Source organism: Microcaecilia unicolor, chromosome 12 (genome assembly GCF_901765095.1).
Source record: "Microcaecilia unicolor chromosome 12, aMicUni1.1, whole genome shotgun sequence".
NCBI classification, from domain to species: Eukaryota; Metazoa; Chordata; class Amphibia; order Gymnophiona; family Siphonopidae; genus Microcaecilia; species Microcaecilia unicolor.
In genome coordinates, this window is record NC_044042.1 from 58928853 (window position 1) to 58951610 (window position 22758).

General features: G+C 41.4%; 1 protein-coding gene across 2 annotated transcripts in view; it reads left to right on the forward strand.

The window, feature by feature from the left end:
• The window catches only part of ETS1 (ETS proto-oncogene 1, transcription factor), a 282890-nt gene that overhangs the window by 93208 nt on the left and 166924 nt on the right, over window positions 1-22758 (forward strand). The window contains exon 1 of one of the 2 annotated variants that reach the window (XR_003944020.1): window positions 14446-14678. The exons of the other annotated variant lie outside the window; for it this stretch is intronic. The gene's annotated coding sequence lies outside the window, so the exon portion shown is untranslated. Of the gene's footprint in view, window positions 1-14445; window positions 14679-22758 lie in introns of those variants that run through there. 2 annotated transcript variants of the gene reach the window in all.

A 22758-nucleotide genomic window follows, 5' to 3' on the forward strand; every position in this document is an offset into this window, starting at 1 on the left:
CTATCGAGAAGTGACCAAAATGATAAAAGGGATGGAATTCCTCTCATATGAGGAAAGGCTAAAGAGGTTAGGGCCCTTCAGCTTGGAAAAGAGACGGATGAGGGGAGATATGATTGAGGTCTACAAAATCCTGAGTGATGTAGAACGGGTAAAAGTGAATCGATTTTTCATTCTTTCAAAAAATACAAAGACCAGGGGACACTCAATGAAATTACATGGAAATAATTTTAAAACAAATAGGAGGACACTTTTTTTTTCATTCAAAGAAAGCTCTGGAACTCATTGCTGGAGGATCTGGTAACAGCGGTTAGTGTATCTGTGTTTGATAAAGGTTTGGACAAATTCCCGGAGGAAAAGTCCATAGTCTGCTATTGAGATAGATGTGGGGGAAACCACTGCTTGCCCTGGGACTGGTAGCATGGACTATTGGTACTATTAAGGTTTCTGCCAGGTACTTGTGACCTGGATTGGCCACTGCTGGAAGCAAGATACTGGGTTAGATGGATCGTTGGTCTGACCCAGTATAGCTATTCTTTTGTTCAATTGACAAGAGACTCATCTTGTGTACTTTTATGTCACTGAGGTATTTCAGTGTCTCTATCATATCTCTCCTCTCCCGCCATTCTTCCAAAATATTCATATTGAGATCTTTAAGCCTGTCCTCATACGCTTTATGAAGACAACCACAGTCCATTTTTAGTAACCACCCTTTGGACCAACTCTGTACTTGTTATATCCTTTTGAAGGTGCAGACCTCCAGAACTGTCTGAATATCGGCCCCATAGTGTTGATATTTAGACACTACCTGTATTGTTGTGGTTTAATTATGGCCTGTGAAAAATACAGAAGGTTGTTTGGGTGCGTAGAGAGAGGAATATCCAGTAGAAAAAGGAGGTGATAGTACCTCTTCATAGGTGTCTATTGAGACCTCATTTAGAGTACTTTGTACAGTTATGGAGACTCTATCTTCAAAAATATATATATAAATAGAACATATCAACACTATGGGGGCCGATATTCAGACCATGGGAGTTAGCCCGGCTAACTCCCACAGTCAGTGTTAAACCCAGATATTCAATTCCAGGCTGTTTCCAGTGGCTGGAATTGAAGATCTTGGTTTATTTTTAGCCAGTTTGAACATAACTGGCTAAGTTGATACTCAGACTTAACCGGTTATGCTCAAACTGGATAGATATCCTAGGTATTCAAGTGGCCAAATATAGCTGCTAAAGTGGGACTGAAAATCGGCAGATATCTGGTTATATCGGCCGATATAACTGGCTATCTGGTAATATTCAGCCAGAGATAGCCGGCTATCCCCCACTGAATGTCATCGGACAGCCGGTTTTGAGGCATTTAACTGGCCAGGTGCCGATCCTGGCTGGTTAAATGCTTTGAATATCGGGGAGAATATATATATATATATATATATATATATATATATATTTGGGCGGAATGTCCTCATTCCTCCCTGACACTATCTGGATGGTGTCAGGGCATTTAGAGGGATTTCCATATAGTGCTGCTGAAACTCAGGGAGAGGGGACTTGATTTAGATCAGTCAGGTTTTCAGGATTACCACAAGGAACATACATACATTTACTTGTACTAGAGACCCATTTATGCAAATGTATTTCATGCATATTCTTTGGGTAATTCTGAAAACCTGACTGGGTAGATGTGCCTCCAGGAGAGGGTTGAGAAGTGCTGGTCTAGATTGTAAATATATCACCCATGGCAATATGTGGCTCCTCTCTAATGTATTGTAGTCCTTCAGTTTGATTCAGGAGCAAATGCAGGGATGCAATCACATGCCTGGTTAGGACTGCTTAGGTAAACCTGTTTCTTTCTTGTATGAATATGGGCAACAGTGTGTCAAGTCCAGTGCAAATGCTCATTTGCTACTTTATGTGGGAACATCATACTGGTTTCCATTTTAAATTTTGCTTTGTTCTTTTTCCCAGGCTCACTTATAGCATGAATCATCAAAGACTTTCTCTCTCATTCTGCAATTTGAGGAAAACGTTTGATGCATCAACCCTTAGCGTTATTCATGGCAGAATCCCTGTTTCCCATTAAACTATTACACAGTATTAAAAAAAAAAAAAACAATTTTGGCATGCCATCACCTCCCGTTGACACCAAATTGTCAGAAGGAAAATGCACCAGCTGCATATTGCTGGTACAATGACAATAGACATTCATAAATGTTATGATGCAGTTATGAATGATAGTACCTTATTATAAGGTGGTGAAAGGAGGCTTGAGTTTAAGACTGGAGTAATGCAAGGAAATATTTCATAGTGGTGGGCAAGAAATATGAATTCAGAAAAGCCTGAGACATAGTCGTAGTGAAAAATAGATCGGGCAAGGTCTGTACAATATCACAATATGAAGGGAAAATGGGCAGTTTGCATATCACTGGATTTAGCTCACACCTTTTCAAGACAAAGTGATATTCAGATACAGTAGGGATTTCTTGTCCCTGAGCACTTAAACCCCTCCTCCCCCAATCTCCAATATTCAGCCTGCAGCAGTCAGCAGATTTAAAGGTGTGGATCACTGCAGGCTGAATCTGACCCAGATATTTAATGCTGAGTTGAATCTGGGCATCTATTTTGAGTATCTGGATCACAAGTGGCCACTGGAATATAGCCATGTACTGGGGATGTTCAAACTGGTGCCCAGATAACTTTCTGGGTAAGGCCTGGTTCCATTCTGACTCCGTCCCAGACTACCCCGGTACTAACCGGATAGCAGAGATGCCAAGATACCCAGTTCAAGGCTGGAGATTTTGAGATGGTCCTGGATTTCTGAGCACCCCATTCTGGTGCATTATGGGATTTGTAGCACTGATTTCAGTGGGCAGGATCAGGCATTATAAATCCCATACTGCTTTGGGATGTAAGTTCAAAACCAGAAAGGTTCCAAAATCTCCAATCTGGCTGGAACTGGGTAACTTGGCATCTCAGGCATAGTGCCTCAGTGGTCTCTAGGCTGTTGTTCAGCTGCACTAAATAGTGAAGTACTGTTGTATCCCACCGAATATCTACCCCTAAGTTTCTATGGGATTTTTTACAAAGCCATGGGAAAAAGTGGCCTGCGGTAGCGTGGACGCATCTTTCAGGCGCGCGGATGGGAAAAAGGCTATTTTTTTAATGGGCCGGGAAATGGGCCTATGCTAATATTGAAACTAGCGTGCAACTGTTTATGGCCTGAGCTTTTACCACCACTCATTGACCTAACGATAAAGGCTCACGTGTTACCCACATGGTTACCATGCAGCGTGCACCAACATGGGCGCGCTGCCGGTTACCGCCGGGAATGCCCTGCGGTAGAAAATAGAAAAATATTTTCTACCATGGGATTCGGCACATGCCAAAATCAAAATTACTGCTGGGCACACGTGCTACCCTGGCAGTAGTGCCAATTGGGTGCGTGCTACCTGCGCGTTAGCCCTCACGCACCTTTGTAAAAGGGACCCTATCTGAGGTAGTGAAGGGGTAAGTTAACCAAGATTATTATTATTATTAACATTTGTATAGCGCTACCAGACGCACGCAGCGCTGAACACCTGACATAGAGAGACAGTCCCAAGATCACAAGGAACAGCAGCAGCAGCAGGATTTGAATGTCACTTTCCCTGCTTCTCAGTCCACTGCTCTAACCATTAGGCTACTCGTCCATTCATTAATTTATTTATTTTTCCATTTATAGTCTGCTTATTAACTAAGCAGGTAACAATAAGAACATTCACAATAAAATTACAGAAGCAAAACATACAAAGACAACATTCAACACTAGCGCTCTCTTCCCATTACTCTTTTGACTCCTATGACATAGGCTTGCATAATTAAGTGTGTTTTAATCTTCTTTTAAATTCAGTAATAGAGGATAGATAATGAAGATGCTGGGCAGTTTGTTCTACAAAAGAGGCCTAACAATGGGCAAAGCACCATCCCGGGTGTCTGAATAACAAATTTTTCCCAATGAAGGCATTACTAATGGACGTGAACCTACGGATCTAAAAGAGTGGATTGGATCATAGATCTGCAATGTTTGTTTCAAATTCACAGGAGCAGCCCCAGAGTTTTAAAAATAAGCATGAATAGTTTAAATTGTACTCTGAATCTCACTGTGAGCTAATGTAAAGCTTTCAGTGATTGACTCAGTCTGTGACCTGTGGATTTTCATAATCTATTGATCCCTGACTTTGTTCACTACTAATCTGTATCAGGGTTTTTGCACCATTGCAATAGATAGATTGGTGTGTGGGAGTGGAGTGAGAAAGAGAATGAGATTTCTGGAATTCTGTATTATATCAAGGTGAATGCAGAATATTTGATAACTGATTTGACATTTATGAGTTTCAGACCTTTCCCAAAGGCCTAGTCGTAGTAATTTTGCACAACAGAAATTTGGCAAAGGGCTTCCCCTGGACTCTTTTCATTTCAGTTCCTAAAATATTTCTACTGAGTTATGGTGTTTACATTAGCTAATAGAAATGTCCCACAGTATTTTTCAGGAGTAGCCTTTAAGATCCAGGTTCAAATTCTTCCTTCAACACTCAATGAAGACCTTCAGCAGGAAACATAGGGGGTCTTTTACAAAGGCACGCTAGCGTTTTTAGTGCGCACTAATGATTAGCATGCGCTAAACTCTAGAGACTCCCATGGAAATATATGGGCGTCTCTAACGTTTAGCATGTGCTAAAAACACTAGTGGGCCTTTGTAAAAGGACCCCTTAAGCTCCATGTGCTGAGAGGCTCATTGAACATTCTATGGAGGAGAACCATAATAAGCATATCGTTAGTCTGTACAGTCTGGTCAGAATTTCCACACTGAGTGACTGCACTCTGTAGATATTCAGTGATCTTATCTTCCTCATCAGTTCAGAGGACCCTTTAGGGTGGAACTGCCTTGGCTGCTGTAAGCATGTCTGGCTCTACACAGCAACAAGCTAGCTATCTGCTCTAATTAAAGCATGGCAGTTTGCACGCTGACCACGGCCAACCCTGTAAGATGAACGCAAGGGCTTTTTTATCTTTCTAGTTTCAAATGCTTAGTTTCGTTGTTACATGACGATGCCTGACCACATATATTTCTCCCCATATCCCTCTGCCTTTACAAACTAGATAAGTTAGTCATCTAGAGGTACAGAGCAAAGTCAGTTTAAACCGTCAACCAAGTGTGACGAATGTCGTCTCTTCATTTGGGCTGCTAAGAAATGCAGACTTCTGTATTAATTTTATTGTCAGCTTTTTTTTTTCTTGCTAACAGTTAACCAACAAGTTGATGTGTGAGTCACCTGGTTGTTTTTTTTAACATAGAAAACTTCAGCAGAAGCTGCAGTGCTAGAAGTGGGTCATTCTTATTTCACATTTTGTTCATCTCAGACCAACATATAAATTCATGTCATTCTGGAATGCATCAGTATTTTGTTAAAAACAAAAAGTAGTTAAAACAGGGTTAAAACCTCATGTCTTCTACTGCTGCTCTTATGAGCTTAGGCGAGTCACTTCACCTTTCATTGCCTTAGGTATACAAAACTTAGGGGCTCTGTTTACTCAGATGCAAAATGGCCATAACATGTATTTGCCAGTAACACAGATTAATGAAAAACTTTTCATGAAACAACAGTGGTTTGAATCAGTCAATTATTATGCAAATTGAATAATGCAGTTTGCAGTAAACTTAGCAAGCTACATCATTCATTGAAAGTTAACAGCACATCAAGAGGTGCTGGTAACATTCTACCAGAAGCCATCAGCCTGCTAAAGCATGAACTGTGGCAAGAAGGGTTCCAACTGATTTTTGAAGCTGCAGATTGGTATTTGAAGAGAAAATGAAACAGGACCAGTGTTAAGACCTGGAAAATTGTTTTTTTGACAGTCTGTGGGATTTTAGAACATTCTTTCTCCTTGTTTATCGTGCATATATATGAGTGGAGAAGAATCTTCAAAATGACTGTTTGAAGGAGAATCTGATTTGAATTACAATAGGCGACTTTATGACTGGATCTTGCAGACTGGCTTGAATTTTTAATTGGTTATGCAATATTATTACAGCGTTGGAAGACTTTTTTTTTTTAAATTATAATAGTAATGAACAAATCCTTGAGTTGTTGCTGTATGATATCAGCCATGAATTTTAACCTGCTTTAATTGACATTTGATATAGAGGAGTTTCACCAGTTTAATATTTCAACTTTTGGGACATATGTTGGAACATTTTGTGAGCACCTCTAGGAACATTAAAAGATAAGTTTAGAAATGGTTGATGAGCTATATTTGTATATTAGTGAGTAGTGTGCCAGTATTAATAATTTGATTAAGTCCTGGAGATCCCATAACACACTGAAGTTGGAAGGACTGATGCCCCTGCAGGCCCATCCATGACTATGCCCCTGTTTTAGTTGCCTTTCCCTAATTTACCTCTCTTATTTCTGAGATTCAGATTCCAGAACTGAAGACAGGCCTCAACATTTTTACTTTTTTCTCGTTTGTTTGTTTTTTCTGCCTGATAGGCCTCTTTTTGTGTGGCCTAGCCTCCTCCTGGCTTTAGCAGCTGCCTTATCCCACTATTCTGCTGCCTTGAGAATATCCGACACACTCTCCCCCCCTCAGCCTCTACCTCACTCCTTTGGATTTGTGCACTACAGGAGCATGACTGTGCTTTTCTGCATTTACGTGCCAAGAATTGACCGCTTCATAAGATTTTTTTTAGGTCATATCTCATTTTTGTCTGCTCTCTCAGGAATGTCCACTAACACCTCCACAATCTCCCATACAAAGTTATTGGACAGAGCTAGCCCCAGGGCCCTTCCTAAAGGCACTCCACTAATCACCTTTCTCTCCTCAGAATGTGTTTCATTTATGACCACTCTCTGGTGTCTATATCTAACAAAATAGAGCTTACAGAGTGTAAATAATTAAACAGTCTTTCCTCAATCAATGCACTCCCCTGTGTTCTACTTTTAAGGTATTAGGTTGTTATTTTGGAGGAAAAAGCCTCAAACAAGGATAGAAAACTCCTTTGTTGGACTTCAACTTAAGGGAGCTTCTACCTAATCATCATAGGCTAAAAAAAACCTCCTAACTTTTATTGTGTGTCTCCTGGCACTCAAATATGTAAATGTGTAGGAATCACTTAACTTATAGCTGTATCCTCACTGTATCTCACAGCCACGGCCCGACTCCGGCTGAGTTTCGACTCCTGCTTCAGGGTACCATGGTTTCTGCAGTTCGATATTAGACGTGCTCTGTCTATCAGTTGATACACAGAGCACGTCTAATATCGAACTACAGAAATCACGGTACCCTGAAGCCGGAGTCGGGCCGTGGCTGTGAGATACAGTGAGGATACAGCTATAAGTTAAGTGATCCCTGCACGTTTACATATTTGAGTGCCAGGAGACACACAATAAAAGTTAGGAGGTTTTTTTTTAGCCTATGATGATAAGGTAGAAGCTCCCTTAAGTTGAAGTCTAACAAAGGAGTTTTCTACTCATGTTTGAGGCTTTTTCCTCCAATTTAACATCATAATACCTTAAAAGTAGAACACAGGGGAGTGTATTGATTGAGGAAACACTCTCTGGTGTCTGTCACTCAACCAACGTTTGATGCAGTCCAGCACCTTAAGACTCATTCTCAGGCAGCTTATTTTATGTATGTGCCATCTAATGATTTTTTTTTAACTTATCTGTTTTATAATCTGTTTACATACTTTTTCCCCCAGGGCTATAACTATGATCTTATGTAACTTTGGTGAGTTTTGGTAACTGGTCAGGACCATGATCACTCTCAGATGTATCTAAGATACTAGTATTCAGAAAATTTGTCCTGGGTAACATCTGGAGTTACCAAAGCAAATCTTTAGTTTTGGAGCCTCCTCCTGTTCCCCCCCCCCCCCCAACTGACTGCATAAATTTGTCCTGTTATAAGAAACCAGCGATTGAGGTATTGTGGAGGTGTACAGACACTTCCTCACGCAACACTTCATCCGTGAGCCAGTTCATCACATGACATTTCATCCTGTATTCAAGCTTTAAATGCATTCCTATTGTACGCGCAGAAAACTTGCAGCACATGGAGGGGAGGGGCATTCCAGTGCATAGCGATGCCTATTCTTATGTGCCTAAACATGAGCCTCACTAAAACTTCTTCATGCCACCTAAATCTGCTACTTCATGATGTCGCAATTCATCACCGAGCCAGGTAAACACCTGATAATTCATCATGGGACACTTCACCACCTCAGATCTTTCATCATTCAAGTCAGTTCAATTCTTGTATACCGCTAATATCCCCTTTCCAGGGTTCAGTGTGGTTTACATTGTAGATAAGACAAAAGCAGATAATGTTAATGTGAGTTATGAGAAACATACAACACTTCATCATATATTCAAGCTAAATGCATTCAAAGTATACGCATGGAAGCTTATAACAAATGGGGGAGGGGATTATGCCAGTAATCATGGCTTTGTGCTCACGTCCAAAGGAAACCAGAAGTGCCAGGACTCATCAGTGCCTAAATATGAGCCTTGTTAAAATTTCTTGCAAATAAAATTTTCTCATCACCAAAATCTAGGTGTCTCTTTACAGAATTACCCGGTAAGGATGTAATTTTATAAAGGATGTTTCACACTTAAACTCTGTTTTATGCACATAAGCCCCCAAATTCTATAAAAGTCACTAAAAATTGTGCATGCGAAATTGGGCATACACCCAATTTGTGCATGCAATTACATTGAATAAGGAGCCAATTTTGCTAACTGGATTTAATTAAAATTTGCTTGTGTAAATTTTACGCGCAGGTCCAAAAGGGGAGCGTGCTAAGGGAGGGTCAAGGGCAGATCGGGGGCATTCCTTTAATATATGCTCATTTTTTACAAATAAAGTGGATCTGTGCCCAATTTAGGCGTGGAGATTTACATCAGAGTTTCGTCAGTGTAAACGGTTGCGCCTAAATGTAGTCACAGTTCCCGGTGCTAAGCGCTATTCTATAAATGGCACCTACCTTTTAGAAAAAGAACATGGGGGAGTGGGGAAGATAGGCTCTTAACAAACAATGGGGAAGACGTATAATTTCAAATTAAAAATTAACGTTAATTTTTAATTTGAAATTATACGTCTTCCCATTGTTTGTTAAGAGCCTATCTTCCCCACTCCCCCTTGTTCCTTTTCTAACTGTTTCGTGGGGATTAAGTGCACCTCCACACTCTGTGTGGTACCCCCACACCTAGTGTGGTATCTTTTTGGATTGAACCTACCTTTTAGTGCTGTTTATAGAATAGTGTTAAGTGCTATTTTTTTTGGTGCTGATATTTTTTAGCTGCCATTTATAGAATTTACTCCAATAGGCCTCAAAAAATGACCTGAAGGGTTGCGTGAATAAAGTGAGCATCGTGACAAGAAGGTGTGGTTTTTTTTTTTTACATGATCCGTTTGTAGTCGTATTCGGGGGCATAGGTTTATGCACAGGAAGTTTTAGCAAAGCTCATATTTAGGTGCTGATATATGTGGGCATCCCCTTCCCCCCCCCCCCATTTGCTTCAAGTTTTCTGCACATATAGGACCAGATTCAGTAAATAGCACTGAAAAAAAATCTTCCTGCAGCAATATTCTATAAACGGCGCTCCAAGTACCATTTATAGAATAGTTCGTAGAGCCGATTTCCATGCCAAACTTCAGGCGCAAGGATTTACATCAATTGAAACCTGGTGTTAAGTCCTCATTTAAGGCGCAGATCCCAGGTATTCAGTAACACTGAACACATCTTTAGTGAATGCCCCTAACCCACCCAAACCCCTCCCATGGCCACACTCCTTTTTGAGGTGCACACTGTAGGGCCCTTTCACAAAGGTGCGGGAGGGCTAATGCACGAGTAGTGCGTGTGGCCAATTGGCAGTACCACCAAGGTAATTCATGTGCCCGGCAGTAATTCCAATTTTGGCACATGCCGAATCCCATGGTAGAAAATAATTTTCTATTTTCTACCATGGGGGATGTTCCCGGTGGTAACCAGCAGCGTGCCCATATTGGTGCATGCTGCGTGGTTACCGTGTGAGCCCTTACCGCTAGGTCAATGGGCGGCGGTAAGGACTCGGGCCGTAAATAGGCGCATGCTAGTTTTAATACTAGCGCAGACCCATTTCCCGTCCCATTAAAAATAGCCTTTTTCCCAGCCGCAGTAAAAAAAAAATGACCCAGTGTACGCCTAAAAGACACGCCCACACTACAACTTTTAACTGCGCGTTGTAAAAGGATCCCTGTATGATTTGCACATGGATCTTTATAGAATAGCGTGTAGCAAGATATGTGCGCAAATCCAAATTGTTGCCAATTATTGGTGCTAATTGGCTCGTTAGCCAGTTTGCCCACAAATTTGTGCACCGTTTATAGTAGAGAGGTGTGGTAGTCGTGTTAGTCCACTTTTAAAGGTAATCAATAGAAATAAAACAAAATAAAACATGGAAAAGAAAATAAGATGATACCTTTTTTATTGGACATAATACATTTCTTGATTAGCTTTCGAAGGTTGCCCTTCGTCAGATCGGAAATAAGCAAATGTTGGTAGATGACAGTATCTTACCACTACACCACATTGTATTTGTTTACTCTGGAGTCTGGAAACAGCTCTCCAGCACTATGTAAGCCACATTGAACATACAAAGAGGTGGGAAAATGTGGGATACAAATGTAATAAATAAATAAATATAAGTGAGACATCACTTATAGGAGGGTGACAAAGTAGTACAATTTTATGGTTTATAATGGGCTAGATCTGGGTTTTCTAGCCCATTATAAACCATAAAATTGTACTGCTTTGTCACCCTCCTATCTCCATGCATATCTTCCTGTCCCTCATCTACCGGACTCTTCCTGTCTCTCACCTATCCACCCCCATCCTGTTAGACTGTCACTGAAATGCTTTGATGTTTCACTTATATATACTGTGATCTACCAACATTTGCTTATTTCCTATCTGAGGAAGAAGGGCAACCTCCGAAAGCTAATCAAGAAATGTATTAAGTTATGTCCAATAAAAAAGGTATCTTATTTTCTTTGCTATGTTTTATTTCTTTTGTGCACCATTTATAGAATCCAGGGGATAATTTGAATATATTTAGCTTGAATATGTGAAGTGTCACATGATAAAAAATGTCCATGGTGATGAAGAACCATGTGATGAACTGTCCCCAAACTTGGAAAACTGTAGCCACTGTATTTACCAGCAGGACATAACTGGATAAACTTAGTGCTCCTCAGAACACTGAATATTGGGTGCTTCGATTTTTAAGTAGTCACCAAATGGCCTGTTGGCTGATGGCTCAGATGAAGACAAAATGATTATTTAATGCATGATTTTTATTTATGCTTTTTTTTGTGCTCTCTTAAATTTCATGTATATACAGTATTGTTAAAGATTTAGTTCATATGTTGAGCTAGAGATATTGATATGTTTTTAAATTTACTACTGTGCAATACCCCTGTGAACTTATTCTTAAATATTTTTAGGGTTGTGACATTCATTGTTGCTAAAATGTTGGTCTCTGATTTGAGCAGTCCTGGAGAGATGGAATAAAAAAAAAAGGCAAGTAAATAAATTGGGAGGGGGAACGGAGGGAGTTGGCTCATGTCTTTTTCAGTAGTAGCTCAAGCGAAGTTTCTTGTCGCTGGCAGGGCTGTGAAGTTAGTACACCAAACCTTCAACTCCCAACTCCTCCGTTTTTCTACTGAAGTTTGAACAAAGAACCTGAACAAACAAACCAAAAAAAAAGCGGTCAAATGTAACTATGCAATACACTGTTGTAAGTTTTTATCTTGATGTTGGAGTCGGAATCCGTACATTTTTACCACCGACTCCGGCTCCATCCAAATCTGCTTCCAACTCTGACTCCACAGCCTTGGTTCCTGAAGGGATTATAATTAAAGTTTGTACTTAAGGCAAGGTCCCTGTTACACATGATGAGGCCAGGGGCAGACACTGGGGAGCTGTTTTGTGTGAACAAAAAAACTCAGCAGAGTTAAAATGATCAACAGATGGATAGACAAACCATCTCCACTGATGTTGTACTTTATTATAGTGACCTAAGCTGCCGTTCTTTGGGAGAGGAAAGAAGAGAACTGTGTTCTTTTGGGAAGGGTGTGTGTGTGTGTGTGTGTGTGTGTGTGTGTGTGTGTGTGTGTAGAATATGGCATAGCACATCCCCTTATGTGTTTCAGTCAGGACCTGCATAAATCATGGCGGAAAGAAGCAGTCTGGTCAACCCCAGATATCCAATGCTGGTGGCTGGCATTGACCATTGGGTATTAATTTTGCCTTTGGTGTGCTTTTCAAAACCGCTTACTGCCACCCACTGAATTACCTCCGGGCACATGAATTACCCTGGTGGTAGTGCCAATTGGGTGCACACTATCTGTGCATTAGCCCAATTGGCACTAGGAGTGGCCTAGTGGTTAGAACACTGGTGGCTTGCAGTCCAGAGGTGGCCGGTTCAAATCCCACTGCTGCTCCTTGTGATCTTGAGCAAGTCACTTAACCCTCCATTGCCTCAGGTACAAACTTAGATCGTGAGCCCTCCTGGGACAGAGAAATATCCAGAGTACCTGAATGTAACTCACCTTGAGCAAAATCTAAATAAATAAATAAATAAATTCAAATTAGCCCCTGGATTCTATAAATGCTGCACAAATTTGTGTGTGCAATCAAACTGGCTAATGAGCCAATTAGCACCAATAATTGGGTGCTAACAATCATTAGCATTAATTGACAAATAAGTAATCTAATCTAGAATTTGGTGTATAGCATAATAACTCACAGTTCCTATTTTCTGGGTTGTGTTCCCTCCATATATCCACTAATTCTAATCCCTGTATTGTCTCGTAAGACTTTCCGCTCCCTCAAACCATCATCTCTGTTCACTGTTTATCTATCTAGTGAAATCAGACAGCAGTTCATAGCTCCGCCCACTGTAACATACCCCTTGCTGTCTGTCAACACCCCTTTTAAGGCATCTTCAAAGAATTTCCCCTTGTACCCATTAAGGAGGCAGTTCTATAAATTAGCATCTCCACTTAGGTGTGGTGATGTCATTATATAATACTAGCGTAAGTTGGCATGGGCACACCTAAGTTTAGGTATGACCATGTAGGTTATGTCAATGGCAGGTGTAAATGGGTGTGGCTACAGGTATCAAGTAACTTGCATAGTATTCTGTAAGTCATATACCCTTTGAAGACCTGTCCCTGTATACGCCCCCTGCTACCTTATAGAACAGTGCAAGTGTACTTTTGTACATTACTATCAATTATCAGTGCCTATGATGTGCATATGTAGGCACTAATTTATAGAATTACCTTTGAGTATGAATGCACATTCAACTTCATCTGTTCTCCTGGTACCCAAGTCACCTTTCCCTCTGCACTATCCTTCTTTTTAAGTTTTAGGCTCTCTTTTTCTGTCAGTTTGGTCTCCTGCAGCAAAGCTATATATCTGTGTTACAATCTTTAAGATATTTCATTACTCATTTCCTTTTAATAGGATTGTTCAGACCAGCTGCATTCAGGGACATCAGCTTCAATTTGTCATCGATTATCATTCTATTTTATAATGTTATGTGTAAGACCCTTTTTCATATATATTTTTTTTATTACACACTATTCCTTTTAATCCCAATTTTTTTTTTATTGGCTTTGCCCTCCACTGCTCCTTTGGAGCCCTTCTCCCATGCTCCCCCTCCTTTCCCCTTCCCTGTGGGTAGACCCCCACCACCACCACCACCAAAGTTCCTGCTGTTAGCATCTCTAGTTGCATTGTTCTGTTTCACAGCAGTACCTTCCCTCCGACTCCCACTCCCCCTCCCCTCTCCATTCATTCGTCAATCATATGTGTGAATCGTGCTTGTTTACATTCATTCCTACTGGGTTACTCGGATTCTTCTTGCGTTTGTCCATTTGCTTTCAGGTAAGTGGATCTTGTATCCAATGTGGATCACTGTTGCTTTGCTTTAAAGGCTTGTATACCTGTTCCACTTTTGGTGCCTTTTGGCATCTTAACCTATGGATGTTTCGCTTAATCGTCCCGAGTTTGTCCTCGGATTCAGTTCAGTCTCGGAAATATCCATCTTCTTATCTTACCGCTTTCTTTTTCTTCTGGCTGGTAGTGGCTTTCGAGTCTCCCTGTTTCTCCCGCTGTGCCGTTTTATTTATTTATTTTTTTGGAAGTATTCTCTGTCTTCCTTTCTCATCTCACCTTCTCCCTTCGTTTCAGGGGAGGTTGGTCACAGGCTTCTATTGAATGAATCTACAGCTAGCCCCGCCCCCGTTGCTGTCAGTGAGCTGAGCCCGCCCACCTCCCTTGCTGCTGCCCAGCTGTGCGAAAGTGAGCACGGCCGCCCCGCTGCAAGGCAAAGGGGAGAGAGTGAGGCTTCCATCCCAGGGAAAGAGGGGACCGACGCCATCGACCTAAAGCATCTACACCTTCCTCGGAGTGATCGGGACCCCCGGACCCTCCCCGGACAGGGGAGCCACGACCCTCCTCTCCCCCCCTTCCCAGCTTCTCGCAGCCCTAAAGCCTCCCAGCAGCAGCCAGCATGAAGGCAGCTGTGGACCTCAAACCCACCTTAACTCTCATCAAGACAGAGAAAGTGGAGCTGGAGCCCATGTCATACCCCGGTGAGTCAGTATGTAAAAGGCTGCTGCAGTTTGCTGCTCTGTATAGGCTGCACTCACTGAAGCTTTGCTCTTTACGGGGGTAGGAGGAGTGCACCTAAGAAGAAAGGCAGAGGGGGCTGATTCCAGGAATGCAGCAGCAGATTTCTTCACGAGTAGGGGGTGTCCCTCCCTCGCCTTTGGAGTCGTTTTTGAAACTTTTGAGTGTACATTTTGTTACCTTTGCTTGCTATAGGTTTGGGATCTATGATGCTGGCTGGTTTTATTTGAACTTGGACAGGGGGTGGTGGGGGCTCTGCGATGGGATGTGAAGGCAGATCGAGAGGTGCGATGCTCAGACCTTCCGCAAAGTGCTTGCTTTCACTTTGTCACAGGATTTTTGGCATTGGGAGCAGAGCTCCCCGCCCGTCTGCTGTTAAAATGTTTAGGCACTACTACGGCTTTGTTGCCGGCTAAATCAAATGAGGATGTTGATTGGGGAAGCCTAAGTCTTGTGCTTCAGGGAGTGAACCAGATCCATATGTTTATGAACTGGGCACTGTGATGATAGATGGCTTCTACTGGGCAGGATGGGGGGTAGAACAGTCCGCCCTCTTCTTAGCCGAATGAAGTAACTTATGTTGCCTTTGTCATTATCATCAGTCGGGAAACGATGCTAAAGGTGCCCCCCCCTCCCCTCCGCTTACATTTTAGTTAGATTAACGCTTGCTTGACTCACAAGTCTTTCACCCTTTTTCCAGTCTGTGCTGGGAAACATTAAGTTTAATCAGCAACACTGATCAGAGTCTGGTGTGGGTCCAGCATTGTTGATTTTCTTTTGCAGAACTCATTGGCAATGATGTTCAGATAAACGCTAAGATCTTTATAGGTTGTGACACCATTTTATGGCCACATAAGTCTTCCAGTTCACACAGCACACTTTTCTTATGGTTGCTGCATTTCTAGGGGACTGGTATGTTGCTTTGTCTAGGATGAATCCGAGCAAACTGCATTTCATAAGAAAGTTACTGAAAACCCTGCACCTTAGCTGGGTTGCTTTCAAACTGCATAATGGACTGAAATAGTTGCAGCCCTGGTTTTGCACTGTACTCTGAGTCATTATGAATTGTTGCCCACTATTGACCTTAAACATAAGAACCAGTGCCTGTTCTTTTTTTCTTTTAAATCTCTCTCTCTGTTTATCAGACTCAGTCTGTGTATGTTCATTAGACTGATATCAAGTTGGAAATGTAAAGATAAAGGGGTCATGGATTTGACATATTGCCTTTCTAAGGTGCAACCAAAGTGGTTTACATATTATTATTTATTGCATTTGTATCCCACATTTTCCCAGGCTCAAAGTGGCTTACAATACATCTTGGATAGTGGAAGTGAGAAGAGAGTAGACATTTGGTGTTACTACTACTAGGGTTGCATGGTAATGGAATACATGATAGTGATATGTTATATGATGGTACTTTCTCTGTTCTAGTTTTTTTTTTTTACCCGAGGCAATGGAGGGTTAGGTGACTTTCCCAGAATCACAAGGGCTGCAGTGGGAATTGAGCCCAATTCCCCAGGCTCGCAGCCCAATGGACTAACCATTTTAATTTTTTGTTACATTTGTACCCCGCACTTTCCCACTCATGGCAGGCAGAGGGCAATGGAGGGTTAAGTGACTTGCCCAGAGTCACAAGGAGCTGCCTGTGCCAGGAATTGAACTCAGCTCCTCAGGACCAAAGTCCACCACCCTAACCACTAGGCCACTCCTCCACTCCTTAGTTTAAGGTAGTGGTTCTGATGAAGGACATAGTGACTAATAAGCCCCTTCCCCACCCCATGACTCTATTAGATATTACCTCCCGTAATCTTTGCCCTTTCAAGGGGCACTGTAGAGGGGTAATTTTATAATTGTGTGTACACATAAAAAAATACATACATAATTTGTTTGTGCAGGCGACTAGATATTCATAAAGTGAAAGTATGGACGTTTTCCTGCTTTGAAAAATATCCCAGGGAAGCTCTGTGCACAAATTTACATCTGCTCTTTGGCATGCATGGATTTTTCTGGTTAACTTACATGCACGTGCTTGAGATTTTCAAAAGTATACAGTACATAAATGTAAATCCTACTGCCAGTATGTCTCCATTCCTTCTGAGTGAACTTAAGCCTATAAAGGCTTCACATTCATGAGATTATCCAATACACATGTAGCAGATGGACAGTTTTACAGAGGTGCATTTCCTCAAACATTGTTTTATTCATGGGATTGCTTTCGAAAATGAACCGCACAGTCTGTTATGTATAAGATCAGTCCATTCTATTTTATTTTTTTTTTTTGGGGGGGGGGGGGTGGGATTTAACTCATGCCTTTTCAGTAGTAATGCAAGGTGAGTTACATTCAAGTATGCTAAATATTTCCCTGCCCTTGGAGGGCTTAAAATCTAAGGGTCCCCTTCCCAAAGGAATATAATGGGTGTCTTAGCGTTTAGCACATTTTAATTTTTAGCACACACTAAAAACACTAGTGAGCCTTTGTAAAAGACTCCTTAAGTTTTGTTCCTGCAGGTTAAATTGCTTGCCCAGGATCACATGGATTGTTGGTGGGATTTGAACCCTGATTTCTCTGGTTCTCAGTCCTCTACTCTCCCTTTTCTTTTTAAATTAGTGGAAAGCAACTGAAAATTGAATGAAGTCCAGCCCAGGGCACCAAACCTTTGACTCTGACTTCTGTATTTTTTTCTACTATTGGACTCTGACTCCGGCACCTACTGATATTAGGTTTTATGGACTAGATTCTATATGCCTAAGCATATTCTAAAAATTATGTTTTAATTTAGGTGCACTTTATAGAATAAGCCTAAATTTCCACTCAGTTTATAAAATAAGCCAAGTGCACTTTTGCATTAATTTCAGGCAGGTTTGTCAAGTAAAAGTTGTTGTAAATCCCGCCTAAATTAAGTGCAGACTGGGTGTATTCTATAACAGTGCATATAGATTTTAGAAACGCTCATGACCCACCCATTCCATGCCCATGGCCATGGCCATGCTTCTTTTTCAACTATGTGACCTAGAAGTTATGCGCATCACATTATAGAAGGCGCTTAGACAGTTCTGCTTGTAAATTCTAATTAATGCTAATTAGTGCCAATTGGCTTGTGAACTAAGTTGTGTGTGCAAATACAGAATACGCCTATATTTGCATGCATAAATTAAGTCACATTATATAGAATCCAGGAGTATATTTTTTTGTCCTAGATATAAGTATAAAATGATAAATTTACCATATATTATAATGTTGCAAGTTTATATTTTGAAGCTGGAGGTGGAGTTGGTATATTTTTACTGACTGACTCCACCCAAAATTGCTTTTGACTCTGACTCCAATTCCGCAGCTCTGGTCTACCCTTAGAGCTCCTCCGCAGCTTTTTTCTCTCTTAGCCCGACCTTGGTACTTGCTCCCCCATGTACATTGAGTTTGCTTCCGTTTGTTGACCTTTGTTCCAGCGTGGTGTAGAATGGGTAAACATGAATCAGTTGTTTATTCTTAAAAATACTATGTCTAGGGGACACTCATGAAGTTACATAGTAATACTTTTAAAGTGAATAGGAGGAAATATGTTTTCACTCAACGATTAGTGTGCTAACAGTGGTTGGTGGATTTGAGTTTAAAAAAAAAGGTTTGGACAAGTTCCTGGAGGAAAAGTCCATAGTTTGCTGTTGAGATAGACATGGGGAAGCCACTGCTTGCCCTGAAGCTGGTAGCATGGAATGTTACTGTAACATGATGAGTGTCTTAAAATATTCCCCTGCTCTTTGTTCTTAAATATCATATTAGGACTGTGACAATTTTGTAACATTTTTAATGGATATTACGAACATTTAAATTATTTCCAGTAACATTACTACTATTTTGGATTCTGCCAGGTACTTGTGACCTGGCTTGGCCGCTGTTGGAAACAGGATACTGGGCTAGATGGAGCATTGGTCTGACCTAGTATGGCTATTCTTATGTTCTTATATCTCCACCCTGATCCCATCATTTTACCCCAATCTCCCTTTCTATTTGTAAATCTTTATGTGGCCCCTTTTTGTCAGCCCTCCTTTCCCGTTGCTTCCCTCTAGCCCAGCAGCTATTATTTCTGACGCTATGGATCATGTGTAGAGTGTGCTTGTTGTGTGGAGAAAAGCGTTCCATTACAGCCACTGGCGCAAGAGCATCGGCACAGAACTGGTAGGTCTCTAAGGGGCCATTTTGCCAAGTGACCTTACCTTACCCTTAAGCGGGTCTTTCCCATGCACTAAGGCCACTCTTTGCTGTGGCTGGAAAATAGCCATTAGCATGTGGTCATTAGTGCATGGGCCCTTACCACCACCCATTTTCTAGGTAATAAGGGCTCCCACGCTAATTAGTGTACAACAATGTGGCTGCAGTAACTGATTAGCACAAAGGTCCACTCTCCACCCCAGACACGCCCTTTTTGGCCAAAAATTAAAATGTATTTTTTTTAGCAGCTGGATAGCGTGCACACATCGAGATTTTACCATGGGATGTGTCATTGTGCCCCATGGTGAGCACGCATTAGTGCTTTCCGTAGATTGGTAAATGGATCCCCAAGTGTTTATGTAGAGATTTTCATGGAAATAAAACAAAGGAAAATGTTTGTTAATGTCACTACTTTGGCTGTTGGCTGCCTTGACAGCTATAGCCCTTCTAGAAGGCAATACTCTTGTCCAGTGGTTCCCAAACCTCTGTTAGGTTTTCAGGATATCCACAATGAATATGCTTGAAAGAAATTTGCATGTACAGGAGTCGGTGTATGCCAAATTTCGCATGAATATTCATTGCAGATGTCCTGAAAATCTGAATGGTTTGGAACCATTTTTCTAGTCTATGATCTCTTTAAACCAGTCAAATACGTTCTGTGGCAAATCTGAAGTCTCTAAGAATCTACCCCTCTCTCTTCATACCATTCTGTGGTCTGAAGAACTATCATCAAGGACCTTTGTTCAAAGTTTCTTTAGGTTTCAAGGATGTGTTACAAAATGATGGCAGTTTTGGTTCTTTATCAATGCATGTGCATTTCCATACTAAGACCAACACTAGCTCTCAGGGTTGACCCAAGCATATCTAATGCCCTAGGCAAACCTTCAGCCATGCCCCCCTTTAATTCCACAACCCTTTCCCCTCTACTTCCCCAGGGTCCAGCATCTCCCCTACCCCTCTAGCAGCCAGCAACCTCCATTCCGCAATCTACCCCCACACCAGGTGGCTAACATCTTCCCAGCCACTCTCTATCTGCTCCCCCCCAGGCCAGCATCTCTTTTCTCCTTCCTTGCTTTGGTGCTATGTCCATCAACTTCCCCCTTTCTTCCTCTTCCCTGGCAAAGGTTCTTAGTGTCAGCATGGGACCTTTTAGTGGTGGCCAATACTCAAGTGCTGCTGCATCCTGCCCTCCTCTGATGCATTCCTTATTGGGTGGAGGATGGGATGTGGCAGCACTTGGCACCAGCACAGGACTTTTCAGTAGAGGCTCCTGCTCAAGTACCTTTTGGAGCGGCTGAAAAGAGGTAGGGCTGCAGCAGTAGGAGAAAGGGATGAAAGCAGGAAAATGAGATACTGCTCTACTGCCACATTGCCTCCCCCTAAATGTTGCCACCCTAGGTAGATGGTTAGTTCATCTAGTGGTAGGATCTGCCCTGCCAACTCCCCTCCATGAGTCAGCATTGCTCCTGCCTCTGTCCGATGTATCTGTGTAGGCTTCTATCACCTCCACTGGTAGGCTAATGTAGTATTCGTCAGCCTCTACCTACAGTTAATAGAACATCAAGGCTGCTTCCTATATTTTACCATGCAAAAAGCCACAAGACTGAGAAACAATTGGCCACTCTGTGTTCTTTGATATTGGAGTTATAGATCCAAAGGAAATTGATGTGTTTGGAAGTGTAAGCATGATTGTGAAATTGGAAGAACCTAGTAATACAATAAAACTGTTTCTCTACCTAATAAAATATGATTAATGTTACTGAATATGTTGCAGAAATAAATTTCCGATTACTTGCTCCTGTCTTTAAAACCTCAGAGTAGGTTACACTTAAAAACAAATCATCACATAATTCACAAGCTTTGGTGTTGTGTTTCTAATATTATATCACATCTCCTCAAGTATCGATTATGAAATAGCTCAAAGTAGTTTACAAATGTGTCTGCATACTCTACAGTACATATCACACGCTCTACATTTCCAGAATGCATCCCAGCTTTGTTCTACTTTCTAGCTGGTTTCTAACTCCTCTTACTCTCTTACCTATCTATGTTAATCATCTTTCTGACCTCATGTGCTACTTCCTTTAAATTAGTCACCTTTTTTAACTCCTCTTATTCTTTTCCTTATCTGTATGTTCCATCTTTGCTTATACTTATACTGTCAGTTAAAATGTTCTATTACGTATTGTGTCGACATTGTAAGTAGTATACTATGCCATACTTTGTATTGTTATTTGAATATTTTTACTGCTGTAATTGTCTATTGCTCATGTTTGATTTATTCTTACTGTACACCGCCTTGAGTGAATTCCTTCAAAAAGGCGGTAAATAAATCCTTATAATAAATAAAACAATTCACATGTAACATACAATTCTCCAATAACAAAAATCAGTGCATGGGTACTGCTTGCATATGTTTTCTTGTGTCTGTTGTTTTTTTTTTTTTGTGTGTGTGCATCTTTGTGGGCTGCTATGCCTCTGTACTTATATGTATGCATGTGTTTTGTATGTTAGTGCATGTATATTTCTATGTGTGCATCTGTGTATGAGTAGCCATGAGTGTATTTACATCTGCGCTGGTCCTCTGTGTCTGTGATCTCAGGAGAGGAGATGAGGGGAAGATTGTTTTTGAAAGGTACAATTCTTTACTTGGTGGGGGTGGGGGGGAGTTGTGAGGAAGTGGCATAATTGCAAGAGGAGTAGTTTTTGGGGTAGGGCAGTTTGGGGCGTGGAAGAATTGGGATAACAGAGAGAGGCATTTTGAAAGGAGGAATTCACTGTATGTAAGTTTATGTGTAGAGCTGAAACTCCTCTCATAGAAGTGCATTGGGCTATTTCTTTGAGGGAGGGGCAGGGAGAGGGAGGTTGTTTCTCTGGAATCCAGTTTGGCTCATTTTTGAACTGTCTTTTTAGCAGTTTTCCCCACTGGTTAAATTTCTTCTGATTCCATAAGATTCTTGACCGCCCTTTGTATAATTCTTTTCAGCTTCTGTTGAGTTGGACAGAATAAAAATATTACCCTCTCATTCCCAGAGCTGAAAGATTTTCCCACAAACTGATCCATGTTCAGGGACTTATGTTTTTGTTCAGAGTGAATCAGGACAAAGCGAAGGGATTTTGAATTTTAGCTCATGCCTTTTTCAGTTGTAACTCAAGCCAGTAGCATAGCCAGAAGGCAATTTTAGGATGGGCCAATGGATAGGTTTTGTGGGCATGCATTTCCACTCCACTTCCCACCATGCAGAATCAAACATGGAATACCTTATCAGGTGAGGATCCCCAAGCCCCACCTTCTGAAGACTCAGTAAGCTGCTGACCCCTTCAAAAAATGCAACCATCAGCAGTAGCAATCTGACCTGCCAACGCTCGCACCCTGTGCATTCTCAGTTGTTCATGCCCACGGTGCCAGCTTTAGTGGCTTGAAGTGCTGCTGCTGATGGCTGTATTTTTTTGAAGGGAGTTGGAGGGCTGTCGAACCTTCAGCCGGCGGAACTAGGGGATCTCTGTCAGCTTCATTAATGTCATGCCACTGCTGGGTGGGCCTGACACTCAAAAAGGAGAGTGACTTGTCTTGCGCAACAAGAGATGTTAAACCTTCCCCCCCTCCAAAAAAAAACCATTACTGTCAAACGTTCATAAATAACTTGTCTCAGTTGGTTTTCCTTGCACATTGAGAGAAACAGAGGAAAGAGTGGTGTACAGATAATAGAAATCATCCCAGAGGAGTAACAGAACTTAATCATTTTCTGTCTGAAATCATTTCTATTATATTCCAGAGAGGATTTTCCAAGTGTTAAGATGACTGTTATGTTGAAATTGTACATAGGTTTATATTG